The following is a 17,955-nucleotide window of genomic DNA, read 5'->3' on the forward strand; positions in this document are numbered from 1 at the left end:
GAGTCCTCTTTAGCAAACACAGAGTGCTTCATTCATTCATACGCACTTTATTTTCATTCATATACTAGTGCAATCGCTAGTCATACCTAGGATGTAGTTTAAGACTCTCATCGGGTTTTCTGTGCAATGACCATGAATAACCTAGTGTCATTACTTGAGTCTAGCTCATCTCTTGAATATCCTATCCTAACACATTTTGTATCGTTCATTTCATTATGTGCATTCGATAAGGCTGACCTCTTTTTTTCTTTGGGAACTTTGACCTTAACCGACACAGATCATGTGAGCATCATAAAATCGACTGTGTAATCCCCACACCGAAAAGAGGTTGAATAACCGGCTAAAGTGAACCAAAAAAATGCTAGTGTATACAGGAAATTGAACCCTGATATATCACTACATTGGCAGTATAGGTTAAAAGACTAGGAGATATAAGGATACCCATACCCTGCTTGCCGGACAGTCTCGTCTCATTAGAGTAAAGTGAACCTCCGCCCTTCCCGAAGGAAGGCATCACCAGTCATAGCTAGCGTATCGGGGCTCAGTATAAAGTTCATACATATAAGTCATACATCATGGAAGCTTGGTTCTATCATGAGGACATCATAGCACATTATATGATTTCTCATCTCGTCATTAGTATTAAGTATGCATTAACTTCAATACTTTCATGAGATTGTTCATAGAGACTTCTCTCTTCATTAGCTTTACACTCTCATAGGTGAGTACATTTTGGTAACATTTACTTAGGCTCATTTGAGATTGCTCTCATCGTTCACATTAGCCTCTTATCATATTGTCACCTCATTCATTAACTTTAACACATTTAATTTTCATAATTACTCACCCCTTCACGTGAATGTTCATTTCATCATATGCCAATACACTTGGTCATTTAGTGTGTTTCACATTTTTACTTAACCCTTCTAGGGTTGCATCATTTTATCACATAAATCTTAGGCTCACTTACTCTTAAACGCATGGTCAACTTATTAGTCCACACATATAAGCCATAAGGCTTCATTCATAGTTTGTCTAAGTTATTCATGTTTACCCAAGAATATGTGGTACAAGACTTATGCATCATGTAGATATGCCAAGATATGGATTTGGATCTTTAGAGGCATCATTCATTAAATATTTACTTACATATGACTTATGTGTCAATACGGAACTGGGCAAGGGAAGCCGATTTCGAATCCCTTGGATAACAATTAATCTTATTTTAAACTTAATAATTTCATTTTAAGATATGGGGGACCCTAGTTCGATCTCCATCAACCCCATAATATTTCCTCTCTTTTTCTCCTCTCCTTTTTTGTTTAAGCCAAGGAGATTGTGGGTTCAATCCCACAAAAGCTCATTATTTTTCTTTTAATTTATCTCTTAACTTTCTCACCTATCCAAGAGGTTGTGGGTTCAATCCCCACACTCCACATTTATTTTCTCTTTTATTTTTCTCCTAACTCTCTCATCCATTTAAGAGGTTGGGGGTTCAATCCCCACTGTCTACATTTATTTTCTCCATTATTTTTCTCTTTACTCTCCAGTTAAACCGAGAGGTTGTGGGTTCGAATCCGACCCCTCTCATTTCTTTATTTCCATTTTAGGCTTAGGAGAGTCGACTAAGGGAACTAGGGTTCGAATCCCGTGTTCCCCACTACATTTTATGATCATTAATTAAAATATGCCTTAGAGAAATATTATCATTTTCAGTAAAGGTCACCCAAGTTCGATTCCCCTTAACCCCATTTCCTCATTTATTTGTTTAATTAATTTTTTTGTGTGAGGTCTCAGGTTCAATCCCTAGCGACCTCACCTATATCATACTCATTTAAAAATTCAGATTTGTTCATCCTTGTTTGGCCGAAACCATGATTATAAAATGCGGGAAATTTGGTCATGTCCCTCACCTATTTCATACTCATTTAAAATTTCAGATTTCCTCATCCTTGTTTGGCCGAAAACAAGCTTATAACTGCTGGAAATTTTGTCATGTCTTTCAACTCCTTTTTATCAAGATTTATACATTAGTTCTTAGGGTAATTCATGGATCATTTAGTATGTTTTAGGTGTAGTTTCGTAGTTACATTTATCTATGAGTTTTTCCACTCCAATCATCCATATTACACCTCATATTTATACAAGTTTTTTCACGTCAAATACAATTATAAAACATGTTATTTTCGAACATCGAACAAACTGTATATGTCATGGCATACATATTGCACACACATAATTTTTCACATAATTTAGGAAGACATAAATTATCAGTCATACAATTCCGAGCATAGTTTCATGAACATATTCATCACAAACATCACATTACACGCCTAATATACAAGATGGCATACCAACCTAAGATCATCGGGAGCTAGTGAAAGGAACATGTAATGGGTAACAACCCTTGTTTTTGGAGTAGATTCATCTGATAGTTCAGGGTCTCTTGGGAAAGGGACCAAGAGTAAGAAAACCCATACCTTATTTCATGTCGTTTTGAACCTGCTGCCCAAAGAACTTCTCCAAACTTACGTCCATGTCTTGAAAACTCAACACAAAACTCAACGGAAAACCCTTCCTTTATCCTTACATTTTTGGTTACCGTTTTGTATATGTTTTTAACGTGAAACTTCTTCATGTGTGGAGAACTATTGGCTGATTATCAGTTCTTCTGTTTTGGCTAGGCAGAGAGAACGTGAAAATAAAGAGAGAGATATTGACGTGAGAGAGAGTTAAATGTGAAAGAGAGTTGAAAGAGGTGAAGTAGTTCAGACTTAGTCAACTAGGACTCTTAGGCATGACTTAGTCAAATAAAATATCTTAATTAATAAATAATATTTAATAGTTAAAATATGATTTTCCTTTTTCTTAAATCATCTATTAAATATTTATTAATTAAATTAAATTACCAATTTAAATAAAATAGATTAAATCATTGCTCCCACCTAGGTTCGACCCGAGGTGGAGCAAGATTTTTCTAAAAGGGAAATTTCAGCCCTCTCTACCCAAAATACGCCTCCACCTTATTAATTTAATAAATAATTACATATTTAGGGTACTTACGATACTACCCTTACCATGGAAAAAGAAAATTCTACCGCTAGACCCTCCAAACTAAAGATTTCCCCTTTTTAAGTCCGGTAAAGACTCATCCGAGTATATCTTCATATTAGGAGCCCTACATGGCTGGACCCAACCTTTCCTATCTCAACTAAATCCCCAAGTTAGTTGGCTTGGATTTCACAAGGGCTTAAAGGTCTGGTTCTACGCGCATCAATCCGAGTGAACCCGGCCTAATCGTAGGCATTCTAGAAACATTAAGCATTACTTAGCATATCCATTTTTAGGGTTGTTACATGGGTCCTCCTCTAGGAACCTTTCGTCGATCCTCTCATACACATATTAGGAACCTCTCACATTAATTTGACATCAATAAAACACATAAATCTTGACGAAACACACTAAGACACACAAGCACGTTTCAAGGCAAAACTTTCGAACATCTTGGATGTTCTTGGACATTTGACCTCCAAACTTCATGAAGCTTAACACTCTACCTATAAAAACTATTATTACTCATATAGGGACCTCTTTAGATTATGATACACATATAAGCACCTAAAAATACATAAGGCATATAGGTGACTTGTCGTGGAACGTCTTGGTTGTCCCTTGACATTTGACTTCCAATTCACCTAAATCTTTAGACACTGCCTCATTATTACATTATAAACCATTTGAGTACCTTATAACCTCATGACAAAAATTTTAGGCTCTAGTTTCATCTAAGTCGTTTTAGAGGTGTTACACCTACACTCAAAGTAATTTTCTAGATTACGTAGAAATATTTTTTAATTTTATAATATATTGAAATAAATAAAAATAAAAAAAGTAACTTGTTTTTTCAAGAGAAATAGTTTGTAATGAAAAACTTATTCCTTCCTTCCACAAAAACCTTGAAACAAAGCAACCTTAATTTTTCTTAATCACTTAAGTGGTAGGGCAAGGAAAAAGAGGAGGGAATTATAGGATCAAAAATCAAATCCTCAGCAATACGAGTTGAAATTTTAAGTAGCCTAACCTATTACGCTACTAAATATTACTACAAAACAAAAGTTCAAATAACGAACCTATTGACCAACTAAGATTCCCGCAAAAAAACCTGTATGAAGCTCTAAGATGTATTTTTTTATATTTTTGATTTGTTGAGATTTACAATTATTAATATATTCAATTATTTCTATTGATTTGTTTCTTTTTCAATTGGATGTTGGGAACATTTTCTTAGCATGAAAATACTTGTATAATTTTTAACTTCAACAAGAAGTTAGCCTTCACATTTGATATATTTTTTTTTGCTTCCTAATTGGTATTCAACATTTTCATTGTAATCCCTATTAATTCAAACTCGCACAGCGTAAATACTCTTCCTACGGAAATATTCTAATAGGGTTTCAACACTTAACATGATTCAAAATATGTATGGTAGCTAAAGGAAAAGAAACACAACTGCATCATATATAAATGATGATCGAATAATTCAAATGCAAAGATTACATAAATAATTAATTGAGAAAATAATCCGCCTGAATAATCATTGTGAATAAACCTTATTCATAAAGTAAGAATGAAAAAAAAAACTATATGCTAAAAATATTCTCAATAAATAAAATAGGTGCCACGCCACACCATGGATGAAACATTTTCCCCTCTTTTTCATCTTAAGGGGAAGGTGCTAAGGTTAAAGAAATAACAATGCTACTACTATTGCTTCTTGTTCTTCTTTTTCCTTTCCTCTTATCTCTCTTATTCTGTGGCTTGGGGCGAGATCCCTTTTTCGTAGATTCCTTGAATGGTTTCTTCTTACTTACCAGAATGTTTTGCTTGCTATTTTTAGTTTCTCACTTGTTGTCAGATGACGTTCACATCGCCATTGTCATATGTTAGTTTTAACAAGAAACAATAATTAATCCAAAGGTTAAGTTACATAATTGTTTCTAAATAATTCCTAACTATCAAGTAAAGGGACGGATGTATTGTCATATGTTGTAGTCCCTTTTTAACAAGAAACAATAATCACCACCGGTTCAATTACACAACTGCTGCTAAACAATTATGGACTATCAAGTAAAGGGAGAGATGTAGCTTAATATTACCGAGTTCATCTAAACCCAACTCATTACTTTTGATGTGAAACACAAATTTATGAAAATTGCAACAAATAGCACATATCAACACATAATGGTAAAGGACATTGCAGGTGAACCCATGAAAACTTTAATCTAGGGTTCACTTCTGATCAATTATTTAGTGTACTTTATCTTGTTCCACAAGGACAAAGCCCTACCTAACACCATATTCATGTTTCTATGTTAAGTCTAGAGAAAAAGTTACTAATATTGTGTATCAACCACCAAAATTAATATTTACGAAATAAGAAAGGAAGATCCGAGCATATGGAAGCAAAAGTTAAATAAATTATTGAAGCAAAACTAATTCAGGGATGTTTTAAAGCTTAATCGTCTCATATACCATCTCTAACACTCCGAAAGCCAAAGACCTATTCTAGAGCGTCACATGTGCAGCCAATACTTGTAACACTCATTTAGGACCTTAAACAATGTGTTTAAAACATTTAGAAAGTTTTAGAGTCAAGACGTCAAGAAATGTCCAAGAAGTCCGGATACTAGTGAAATAGGTGCTAGTGTGCCTTGGGCTATTTCATGGGATTTTTGGAGTCAAAATTTGATGAAATTTGGTGGAAAGCTCTCAAACAAGTATTAGAGTGTGTTTAGATTTGCAAAATTGAGGTATGGATCCCTAAGGATCAAACTAAGGGTCCTTGGATAGAACCCTTCCATTTTGACCAAAACTGCCATTTTGGGTAGTGCCCATCGACGAGCCGTCAATTAGATGACACTCCATCTATGGATTCATCATTGAACAAATACACAAATGGATAAGGAAGGTCCAGGATCCAGTCTCTCACACCATCAACAGTGTGCAGTACCGGGGGAAAGGGCTGGCATCGACTGACAAATGGACCGTAGGTCGGGGTCTCGTATGGCAGGCCTTGTTTTTTTGTCCGTTTTTTAGTGAAATCTCTTAATTAGTTAGTTGAGTAGTTGGTTAATTAGGTTGAAGGTTTTTATAATTAAGATATAAAGATCTAACCCTCATTAAACTAACCCAACTCACTTCAAATACCAAACATAATCCTCCACCTTCTCTCTACTTTCTCTCTATCCAAAGAAGACTGTCACCACCCGCAAGTACCCCCTAGAAGTTAGATCACTCTTGAGTCACAACACGTCGTACTTTACTTCTTGGAGGTCTTGTTCAAGCCTCTTAGTTATCGTTCATTGCATACATACAAAAATAAGCGCAGAATTAAAACTTTTTCATAATAACATAATGCGGAAGTCACTTAATAAAATGACTAACATATGTATCATAAACCATCTATGACAACATTATTAATAATATCTTGTGACGCAACCCACAAAATATAAACATAAAGAAAACATAAAGGAGCATAAAGGTTCGTCATCGAAGCTATGAGGACTCACCACTTCTTCTCTTCTTGGAAAACATTAAATCTACCCTTCAAGCAACTCATTCTTCTCAAGACCCTACATAGACAACATGAAGGCAATATGTGTTAGTACGATATGTACTAAGTATGGAAACTACACACCAACATAATATATATCAAAGATTAGTCAATAATAGACATAACCATAAGAGATAGAGACATAAGCATATCATGTATATCATAAAATAATAAAGCATCACAAATTATATAAGAGTTCATACTTACTACTTGTCCTTCTTATGCAAGGCTAAGGTAGCATCCGATACTACTATAAAAGCTAAGTACCTCTCTTTGGTCATTCTTGATCATAATCTACTATAATAATTAAGACCTAAGTGTATCATAACATATGAGCACTATGCACTTAGGAAACCTCAAAACATACTTGTGTAATACATGTGAAGCATCCCATAATACCTCACAACTAAGCATATCTGGAAGTCACCCTAACTTGTTCATGTTACCTTATTAGTCATATAATAGACCTAGTTAATATTGAAAAGGAACTATCAAAGCTATACATACATCACGTAGGAGTCATGTCATAGGTAGCTTCAAGTCATACTAGTGTAATGTATAAATGGCATCTCATACTACAATCCATACTAAGTACTACTCTAGAATAACCTAATCAAATCTAACTTATCTTGTAACCTTTTCTATTAAGATCAACATACTACCATAACAGAATGAATTCCATAGAAAGCATCTTATCATACTAACCAAGCTAACAAAGGAAAGATACAACTATCCTAACGCCCATGCATTCAATTATGTAGATTCAAGCTAACCATACGGGAGCATGAATCCTCAACCCTAAGCTACGACGAGAAACTAATCTCAAGCTACTCCTTCAAATACACCTTACATGCAGATCAAGCTACCATGAACTGCCCGTCTCATGCAAGTCAAGATACCATTAGGAGAGTATGGACCTTTCTCCTAAGCAACCATGAAATGGTTTAGGCCAAACCAAGTCAAGTTAACATGAAATTCAATACCTCACGCTACCATGAGTAATCCAACCCAAGCTCCCATGAGATTTATACATCTCAAGCTACCATGAGTATTTGAACTCAAGCTTCCTTGACATTCAGTATCCGTATCACGAGTACTTCAATTCAAACTACCATGTCCTTGGTATGATATCACAAAGTCTACTACAAAAGAAGTAATCATACAACTCTTCTTCAAGATAATCTTAGTCTACCATGTATTGATGAATATTAGGTTCTTAAGTCAACCTAGGGTTCCTATATGTGAGAATTTGCTTCTATTGATCATATTCATGTGTAGGTGTTGAAGAGAAAGTAAACATCATCACAATCATCTTCATCAAGACTTGAACCCCAAATCCCTAACAACAATGGTCATAAGCCCTACAAATTATTTCTACATTTAGTCCCTCATGATTCATATTCAATTACATGTTAATATATTTAATTAGATTATTAGAAGGTAATTCTAGTCATACATGATCACATAGGTTCAATTATAACTTCGGAGGTCTAGATAATCCTTGAATAATTATACCTAGTTCAATACATATCTACGTGATTCAATCATGATCAAATAGTATAAAATTTAATTGATTTAAGAAGATTAACATAACACCTTTACCTAGCATCCAATGGCCTAGAACCACCATGATCATCTTCGACATCAATTACCATAATTCACCGTGAAAACTCCATGAAAATAGTACATAAACATCACATGAACATAATTGAATGTTACCTACTCTATTGGGATCACCACAAGTACACCTTACCCACAATGCAATCACAACCCTCACTTGTTAGGGGTTCTTTGGATTCACAATTGTAGGGAAACTCGGGGGACTCCATGGATAGAAGAATCCATGGATGATTAATCTTCACATACCTTAGATTAGAGCCTTAAACCTAGCTTGAAACCTTGGTGAATTCGTTCTAAAGCTGCTGAAATTTCTCTTCTTCTTCAATGGTGGTTTTGGAAGAATTTTGGGAGAAAAAGTTTTTTGATTTGGAGTCTAGGTCTTATTGGCTATTGTGCTGCTTAACTACTCTTCAAATATCTACAGTAACCTCCAATAATTAATCCCTAAAATACCCAAAATACCCCTTCAAATAATGGACATTTTAACCAACTTAAATTTGACTTATAAAAGACGCAACCAAATCTGGGTACTCACTGTGCGTCGCGAAGGAAGCTTTGAATCTTGGTTCAGGAAAATAGTTTGGGACAAAATTTTTTGCAATGTCCCAGCATCGCATGGAAAAAATTTCCCTTGACTTCATGGCTCTGTGGCGTGCAGCAGCCTCCACATCTAGGCTACCCGGTAGCTTGACAAGCTTATGTTTGGGTCCTCCTCGGGGACACTTAGGCTGATCCGCGGGGCGTAGTTCTCGGACGTTTTGACCCTTTATATTTCAGGATATGAATAGGAACCTCTATACTAAATTTATCCCTGAAACCTTCCTCCCAAACTCCACTATAAAACACTACGACACACTAGTTTGACTTCGACTAGTTTCCGGACGTCTTTGATGTCCTTGAGTGTTTGACCTCTAAGCACTTCCAAACATTATATATTTACTCTTATAACTATTTTTTTTTCACTTTATGTCTTTATAAGCTCATTAAAAACATGTTAGGATCTATATTAACCTAGTTCATTTTGGGTTCATAAAAATATCATCCACTAGGGATACATTTGTCCTCGAATGTCACCTTAATAAACTCTTCTCTTAAGGATCAACTCTAGACTAGCAGCCCATCCTATATGAATTATACCTAAATTCAAATACCCAAATCAAGGAAATAAATCAATTCCAACCTAATCATAACTACACATAATCATATAAAGACCTCATAAAAAGGCCCCTTATTCCCCACCTGGGAAGAAGCTACATATGTCTTTCTAACATTAATTTTTCATTATAAGGAAGCATTAAAATTAGAAAAGTAAATCATAATCATAAGAAATTCAGGAAAAATTTCATAACTAATTAAAGAAACACATACCGGAAAGGGACATATGGAGATCATTCTTGATCATCCTTGGATTGGTGATCATATAACCTATTCTTGCATTTAGGAACACTTTCCACATTACTAGAAGAAACTTGCTTCCCTTCTCTTATTGTAACTCTAGCGTTGCGGCAATTTTACTAGGCACCATTCATAATCTTATATGATCCTAGTAACTGGGACTAAACTTCTCATACTCACTACACCACTCAAGGTGACAATCCTCTAGTAAACCTAGCTTATGCACATCAAGGATACATAACAACCTCAATCCCCCATTTGGAGCAAGCCTATGATTACTCGTTTCTAAACATCACTACGACTCCACATCCTTTACCCAAGGTGACTATTAAACCAAGGAGAATTACACTTCTACCCTCCTTGGAGGGGTCTATCACTCACCCTTTCTAGGTTGTACTCAAACAATTTATTCCACAAATTCTCTCAACATACATTAAAACACATCATGGCGTTCTACTAACATCAACATAACCATAGATGAACCCACTCATACTGAAAACAACATCATAACCCATCATCCCAACTATATAAAGTAACATAGACATAATTGTCATTTCAACTGATCTTTCTCCCTCACTTCTTGTAGCATAACCCTTATAATAGTAACATCTTAAAGACCATCCGATAAGGTATAAGAGAGAGAGATTATATATCTATGGCACGACTTGAAGAATGAAGAAGTGAAACTTTCGCAAGCATCCCATAGCCTACTACTCATAGGTTTGTCGGGACTCATACCGATGAATAAGACTTTACTAGACGTGGTTATGAGACATTCTAAGACCATTTTAATAACCTTATACTATGATACCACATTTATCATGACCCACGAGTACACCCTAGAAGTTAGAGCACTCTTGAGTCGCAACACGGTGTACTTGACCTCTCATAGGCCTTGTACAAGCCTCTTAGACATCGTTCATTGCGTACATACTTATATTAGCACGGAATTATTACTATTTCTTAAAAACATAATGCGGAAGTCATTTCATAAATAGTCTAAAATATGTCTCAAAAACTATCTATTACAACATGATAACAAATATCTTGGGACACAACCCACAAAATCTAAACATAAAGAAAACACAAAGGTTCTTCCTCCAATCTATGAGGACTCACCACCTCTTCTCTTCTTGGAAACCTTGAAACACTACCCTTCAAGCAACTCAATCTTATCAAGACCCTAAATAGACAACATTTAGGCAATATGCGTTATTACGATATGTACTAAGTTTTGAAACTACACACCAACATAAGATATCTCAAAGGGTTTGTCAATAAAAGACATAATCATAAAAGATAAAACATAAGAATATTATCACTATCGTAATATAATAAAGCATCATATATCATATAAGAGTTCATAATTATATACTTACTTGTCCTTCTTACTCAAGTGAACTACACCACAAGCTACCTCCAATTATACTTGTACAAGGCTAAGGTAGCCTCCCATACTACAACAAAAGCTAAGTACCTTTCTTTGGTCATTCTTGATCATAATCCACTATCATAATTTAAACCTAAGTTCATCATAACATATGAGCACTATGATCCTAGGCTTCCTCAAAACACACTCGTGCCATATTGCATGTGAAGAATCCCATAATACCTAACAACTAAGCATATCTTGAAATAACCCTAACTTGTTCATGTCATCTTAGGATTCATCTAACAGACCTAGTTAATATTAAAAAGGAACTATCCAAGCTAAACATACATCATGTAGGATTCATTTCATAGCTAGATTCAAGTCATTCCTGTGCAATGTATAGATGGCATCCCATATTACAATCCATACTAAGTACTTCCTTAGATTAAGCTAATCCAAGCTTACTTATCATGTAACCTTGTCTATTAAGCTCAACATACTACCATAATAGTCCTAATACCATGGAAAGCATCTCATCATACTAACCTAGCTAACAAAGGAAAGCTACAACTATCCTAACCACCATGTAAATAATCATGTAGATGAAAGATAACCATAAGGGAACATGAATCCTCAACCCTAAGATACCATGAGAAACTAATCTCAATCTATTTCATGAAATAGACCTTACATGCAAATCAACCTACCATGAAGTGCACCTTGCATGAAAGTCAAGCTACCATTAGGAGAGTATATGCATTTATCTTAAAGCTACCATGAAATGGTTTTGTACAAACAAAGTCAAGCTAACATGAAGTTCAATATCTTAAGCTACCATGAGTAGTTTAACCGAAGTTCCCATTAGATTTCAACATCTCAAGCTACCATGAGTATTTTGACTCAAGCTTCCTTGAGATTCACTATCCTAAGTTACCCTTGAGATGTAGTATCTCAAGCTATCATGAGTACTTCAACTCAAGCTACCATGTCCTTGGTGTGGTCTCACCAAGTCTACTACACAAGAAGTGATCATACAACTCATCTACAAGTTATTGTTAGTCTACCATTTATTGATTAATGTTAGGTTCTTAAGTCAACATAGCGTTCCTCTATGTGAGAACTTGATTCTCCTAAACATGTTCATATCTAGGTGTAGAAGAGAAATTAAGCGTCATCACAATCATTTTCATCATTACATTACCCCCAAAGCACTAACCACACTGGTCATAATCCCTACAAATGATTTCTACATTTAGTCCCTCATGATTCATACTCAATTACATGTTAGTCTATTTAATTCGATCTTTAGAAGGTAATTGTAGTCATATATGATCACATAGGTTCAATTCTAACTTCCTAGGTCAAGATCATCCTTAATCGATTTGACATATTTCAATTCATATCTATGGGATTCAATCATAATCCAAAAGCATATAATTCAATTGATATAAGAAGATTAACATAAAACCTTCACCTAGTCTCTAATGGACAAAAATCACAATGATCACCTGCAGCAACAATTACCATAACTCACCATGAAAACACCATGAAAACAATACACAAATATCACATGAACATAAGTGAATGTTATCCACTCTATTGGCATCAGAACGCACCATACATACAATGAATTTACAACCCTCACTTGTTAGGGGTACTTTGGGTTCACAATTGTAGATAAACTAGGGGCACTCCATGGATGAATAAACTTCATATACATTATATTAGATACTAAACCCAGCTTCAAACCTTGGTAGATTTCGTCCTAAAGCTTCTACAATTTCTCTTCTTCTTATTTGGTGGTTTTGGGAGAATTTTTGGAGAGAAAGGTTTTTGATTTGGAGTCTAGGGTCTTATTGAGTATTGTGCTGATTAAATACTCTTGAAATACCTACAATAACCACCAATAAATAATCCCTAACGTAACCAAAATACCCCTGCAACAATTGGACATATTAACCAACTTAAATTTGACTAAAAAATGACGCGACCAAATCTAGGTACTCATTGTGCGTCTTGGAGGCAGTTTTGATTCTTTGTTCAGGAAAATATTTTGGGACAGAATAGTTAACTATGTCCATGTGTATCAGGGAAAAATTTTCCCTTTGACGTGACGGATCTGCGGCGCGCAGCAGCCTCTACATCTAGGCTGCCCGGCAGCTTCACAGGCTATGTTTGGTTCCTCCTCTGGGACCCTTAGGCTGATCCCCGAGGCACCGTTATCGGACAGTTGGACCTTTTACATGTCAGGAGATGTATAGGAACCATCTATCTGAAATTTCACCCTCAAACCATCCTCCAGAACGGCACTACAAAACACTACGACACACTAGTTCGACTCCGACTAGTTTGCGGACGTCTTTGGGTGTTTGACCTCCAAAAACTTCAAAACTTCATATAGAGACTCTTAAATCTATTTTTATCAATTTTATGACTTTATTATCTCATGAAAAACATGTTAGGATCTAGATTAACCTAATTCATTTTGGGTCAATAAAGACACAATAGAAGACCAAGGTCAAAGGGAATTAGGGCAGCAAGAACTTTACTTTCTATTCATCAATATTCAAGGATTAATGAGGTATTTAATCTCCTCACTCTTGGGACTCCTTTCCCCAAGAGGTTCCTTCAAATTGATTTCGAAAAATTGATAAGAACATGGGTTTCTTTCTATTAAAAAATCGATCTTCCAAATTGTATTGTTCTTGATTTCTATGGATTATTATGGTTATGTTATGATGGATTATTAGTTATTTATGGTAGTTCTTCATGCTTTACCTAGTATGTGGAAGAGATCATGAATTTACCTATTTCTCTAACATAGGTTATGAACTCATGTTGAATTGGTTAGTTTTGATGTAATTGACTTAGTTCTTGTGTTAATTACTTTCGTATGATGTTATTAAACCTATTGACGGATGAATTTGGTTTGTTTATTGTAAGACCGTTGAAGATGGTAAGACTTTGTGATATTGAACCCTTAGATCAATTGTGATGTTTTATACTTTATGATGAAGTTCAATTGAAGTATTTCTTGTGATTAGTTGAAGTAGGTGTTTGTATGATGATGTAATTGAAATGTATTAACTATATGAGTTGTGAGATTATGATTAAGGTATTATGTTATAAGGTTTGTTGTGAATTACTTGTGTGCCTTACTATTACATGATGACGAAAATGTGTTAATCAAGCGTATGAGGGTTGTACTGGAAGGATGTTCTCATGCAATTTCTAATGAGCTAATGAATCTGAATATACAAGGGGTTAGTTTCCTATGACCTAAACTAATTTATGATGTTTAAAAGAATAACATAAAGACATTTCAAGAAAGGGACTCTAGCTTAGCACCGAGTGAACTAGTAGTGAGGAGGGTCCCTTCATAAGTAGGGAAGGTAGGTTCACTATATACTCATGAGCTAGAGATTACAATGCCAATGGCATAAGAGGGTGTCTAGTATACCTCCTAGTTATTGAACTATGTTTGCCCCCATATTAATACTAGCTGGTGGATCCACCTAGATTGTATGTTCATGTTTGGATCTACTTTCACTAATCGACCACCTTTTTACGGTGTAGGGTTTCATGAAATCGGATTCCACATTTAGCTTATTTTAGGTTCAACGACCGGAAACTGCAATGTTGGGGGGAAAAGGGAGAAATGGGGTTAGCACATCACTTGTACTACTAAGTATAGGACCACATGCACACATAATAAAATCATGCTAAAAAGGGACATTGCCTTAAAACATGCTATTTTACATGAAAAGACTTATGCACATTCAATAACCAATACAAGTTAATAATATAAATTAAGTCAATACCATGTACTCCACAAGACCAACCACCTTAAGTCTAATCAAGTCATATGCATATCAACATACTTGAACACATAATCAAATACAACTCTATCATCAAGTCATATCATCATAACAAAAATAAGGTTATTACTCATGAACCCTAATTAAGTCCACTAGTGCAATGACTAAGCAAGGCCCCATAACCTTACACAATCAAGCAAACCTAACAAGAACCATAACAAATGTCCAACTTCACATATAATTTCATCAATAGTACATAACCTCATACTTTGACAATAGAGACTAAACACATGTTCATAAGAGTAACCAATATTACATAATGTCATTAAATGTAAGATCATCATATACATACCATTTACATTTATAAGCATACACATACATAAGAACATCCTTCCATGACTCCCTTAAAGGAATAACTAGTGCAATGTATAGGTAGAGTCCCACACCCCTATCTAAACTAAGCTACACCCCTTAGGTCATCCTAGTTAGAGTTCATGCCATTACTTCATTTTACCTTTAGGGAACATCTTGACTTAACTTACATAGACCACATGATCTAATATGGATCGGGTGTCACGACATCCTACACTCAAAGAGGCGGACTACTTGCCAAGGTAGTACAAAAAACTTGAACATAATAACGACGTGGATCCACTAACTAGTATTCGTATGGAGGCAACATAGTTCAAGAACTATGATATATAGTTGGGACCCTCTTTATGATACATTATAGTCTGCAATCTTATGAGTACATTAGTGATCTTACATTCCCTATGTGCTAAACTAGAGTCCCTTTTTGAAATGTCTTTAAGCCATGATTAATGGTCATAGCTGATTTTCGATCATAGGGTCTATCCCTTATATAATGATCATCATCATAGCTCAATAAGAATTGCATGAGTATTTTCTTTTCATTATAATTCATACATGTGAGGTTTGCATATTTACATAATCATATCATGATAAGGCACATTGGTAAGTTATCACCATCCTTATAACATTTTAACTATTAGCCAACAACTCATAATCCACAGTTCAAGACATTTCAATTCAACATCATACAAACACTAATCAATCTTAATCATAAGGTATACTTTGATATAACTTCATCACTAAACAGAAGTAACCATAATCAATGTAAAGAATTGTGATCACAAGACTTACCCCAATCTCCTTCTCCAGTCATCATCAAAGTCTTACCATCAACCCTCCAATTAAACCCAACAATGAGTGTAGTTTCATCACACAATAGTACCCAATATGATAATAAAGTCGATTGAATCACTAAACAATAGTTCACTACTAATTCATAGCCTAGAGTTAAAGACTTAAGTCAAATTCATGATATACTTCACAATCTAGGTCAATTACTCCATAACTAACACAATTTGATTACAATGTGTCATCATATACTCATACTAATCATGATGACAACATATGATAGTAATTCACACATTAACCAGTCCAATTATATCAATACTAGAGAATTCAACTCAAGATCACAACCTAGGGTTACGGGGAATTGGTCATCTTCTACAAATTAGACAAATGCATCAAGAAGTAGCATAATTGAGTTACAATACATGATAATCAACTCAATCATTAACAAAGAAATTTACTAGATCAATTTCGTATTGGAAGAAAACCCACTTGAATTTCTTTTTGAAATCAATTTGAAGGAACCCCTTGGGGAAAGAGATCCCAAAGGTGAAAGGAAGCTCATACCTTAGTAATTGATGAAGTTTAATGGATAAACTTGACCTTTAACATTCCTAGAACCCTTTACCTTGGTCTTCTATGGTGTTCTTCTACTTGGGAGCGAGAAAGAAGAACAATTGGGTTTTGGAAAATATGAGGGATTAGGTTAGGGATTAGGTCATTAAATAACATAATTGGACCTACCTTAACCCATAGATAATTAACTAACCACATAATTAATTAATTTAGCTAATTTAAAAACGTGCAACAAAATAGTGTGCTAATAGATGAAACCCCGACCCACGCGCCGTTTGTCAATCGACGGCCAAGGAACCATCCGTCATATTGGTTCATCGTTGGTGAAAAAGACTTTTCCAAATGGATACTTGGCAAAAATGGCTTAAGTGTCCATCGACGCCCCGTTGGTTGGTCCGCGCCTCATCAATGGCCCTTCATTTGTGCACACTATCTCTTGACTACTTTTTGCCGAAAATTGCAAGGGTCCTCCTCACGGTCCCTTTGTTGGTCCTTGGGGAGTCGTACCCGGATGGTTCGACTATAAATTAACTCTAATACTTCTTAGACATCTTTCCACCAAATTTAATAGTTTTTTACCTCGTAATACCTCTTGAGCTAATTTCCAAACGGCATGGACGTTCTTTGTCGTTTTGATTTTCAAACTTCCTAGATGAATTATATTCATTACTAATGATCTTAAAATTGTGTCTAAGCCTTTTGACACCCCTGTTAGGCCCTAGAACACGTGTTAGACTTTCGGAGTGTTACATTATCCCCTCATTTTAGGAACATTCGTCCCTAAATGACACTAAATTCATTAGGAAGGAAGGAATAGACTCAAGACTAGCAGCCCAACCAACCACAATACATTATAACATGAGTTATAAAATCAATCACAACATTTTCACATAGCAATTTAGAAGCTTCAATTACTACAAATAAGGCTTAATATCAGAATATGAGGTATTTCATTCTCACAACAACATTAGCTCACATACCATTAAGGATTAAATCATGCCAAAAATCAAACTATCAACATGATCAATATCAATTCATATATGTTCACCATATCAAAATGCACAACATAACTCAAAACAAGTAAAATTAACAAATTTCAAGTCCATAGGCATAACTTCACTGTAACCCACTTTAACATGAACACTTCTGCAAAACTTCAACAATAATGAAAGCAACTTCAAGTTTAGCCATTAATTTCATTGTTAGTTAGAACGAATAAACTTTTCTAGGAAATATATGAGGATAACAGGATTTCATGTCGGCCTCGTCCTCCCATGTTGCTCCCTCAACCAGGTGGTTTCTGTAACACACTAAAATGAACCAAGGTGAACTAGAGAATCGTGATTGTTTCTTGAGTTAATTTTGTGTTTACATGAGTTATAGTAGTTTCCTTAGGCAGTGTG

Source organism: Solanum pennellii, chromosome 11 (assembly GCF_001406875.1).
Source record: "Solanum pennellii chromosome 11, SPENNV200".
NCBI classification, from domain to species: domain Eukaryota; kingdom Viridiplantae; phylum Streptophyta; class Magnoliopsida; order Solanales; family Solanaceae; genus Solanum; species Solanum pennellii.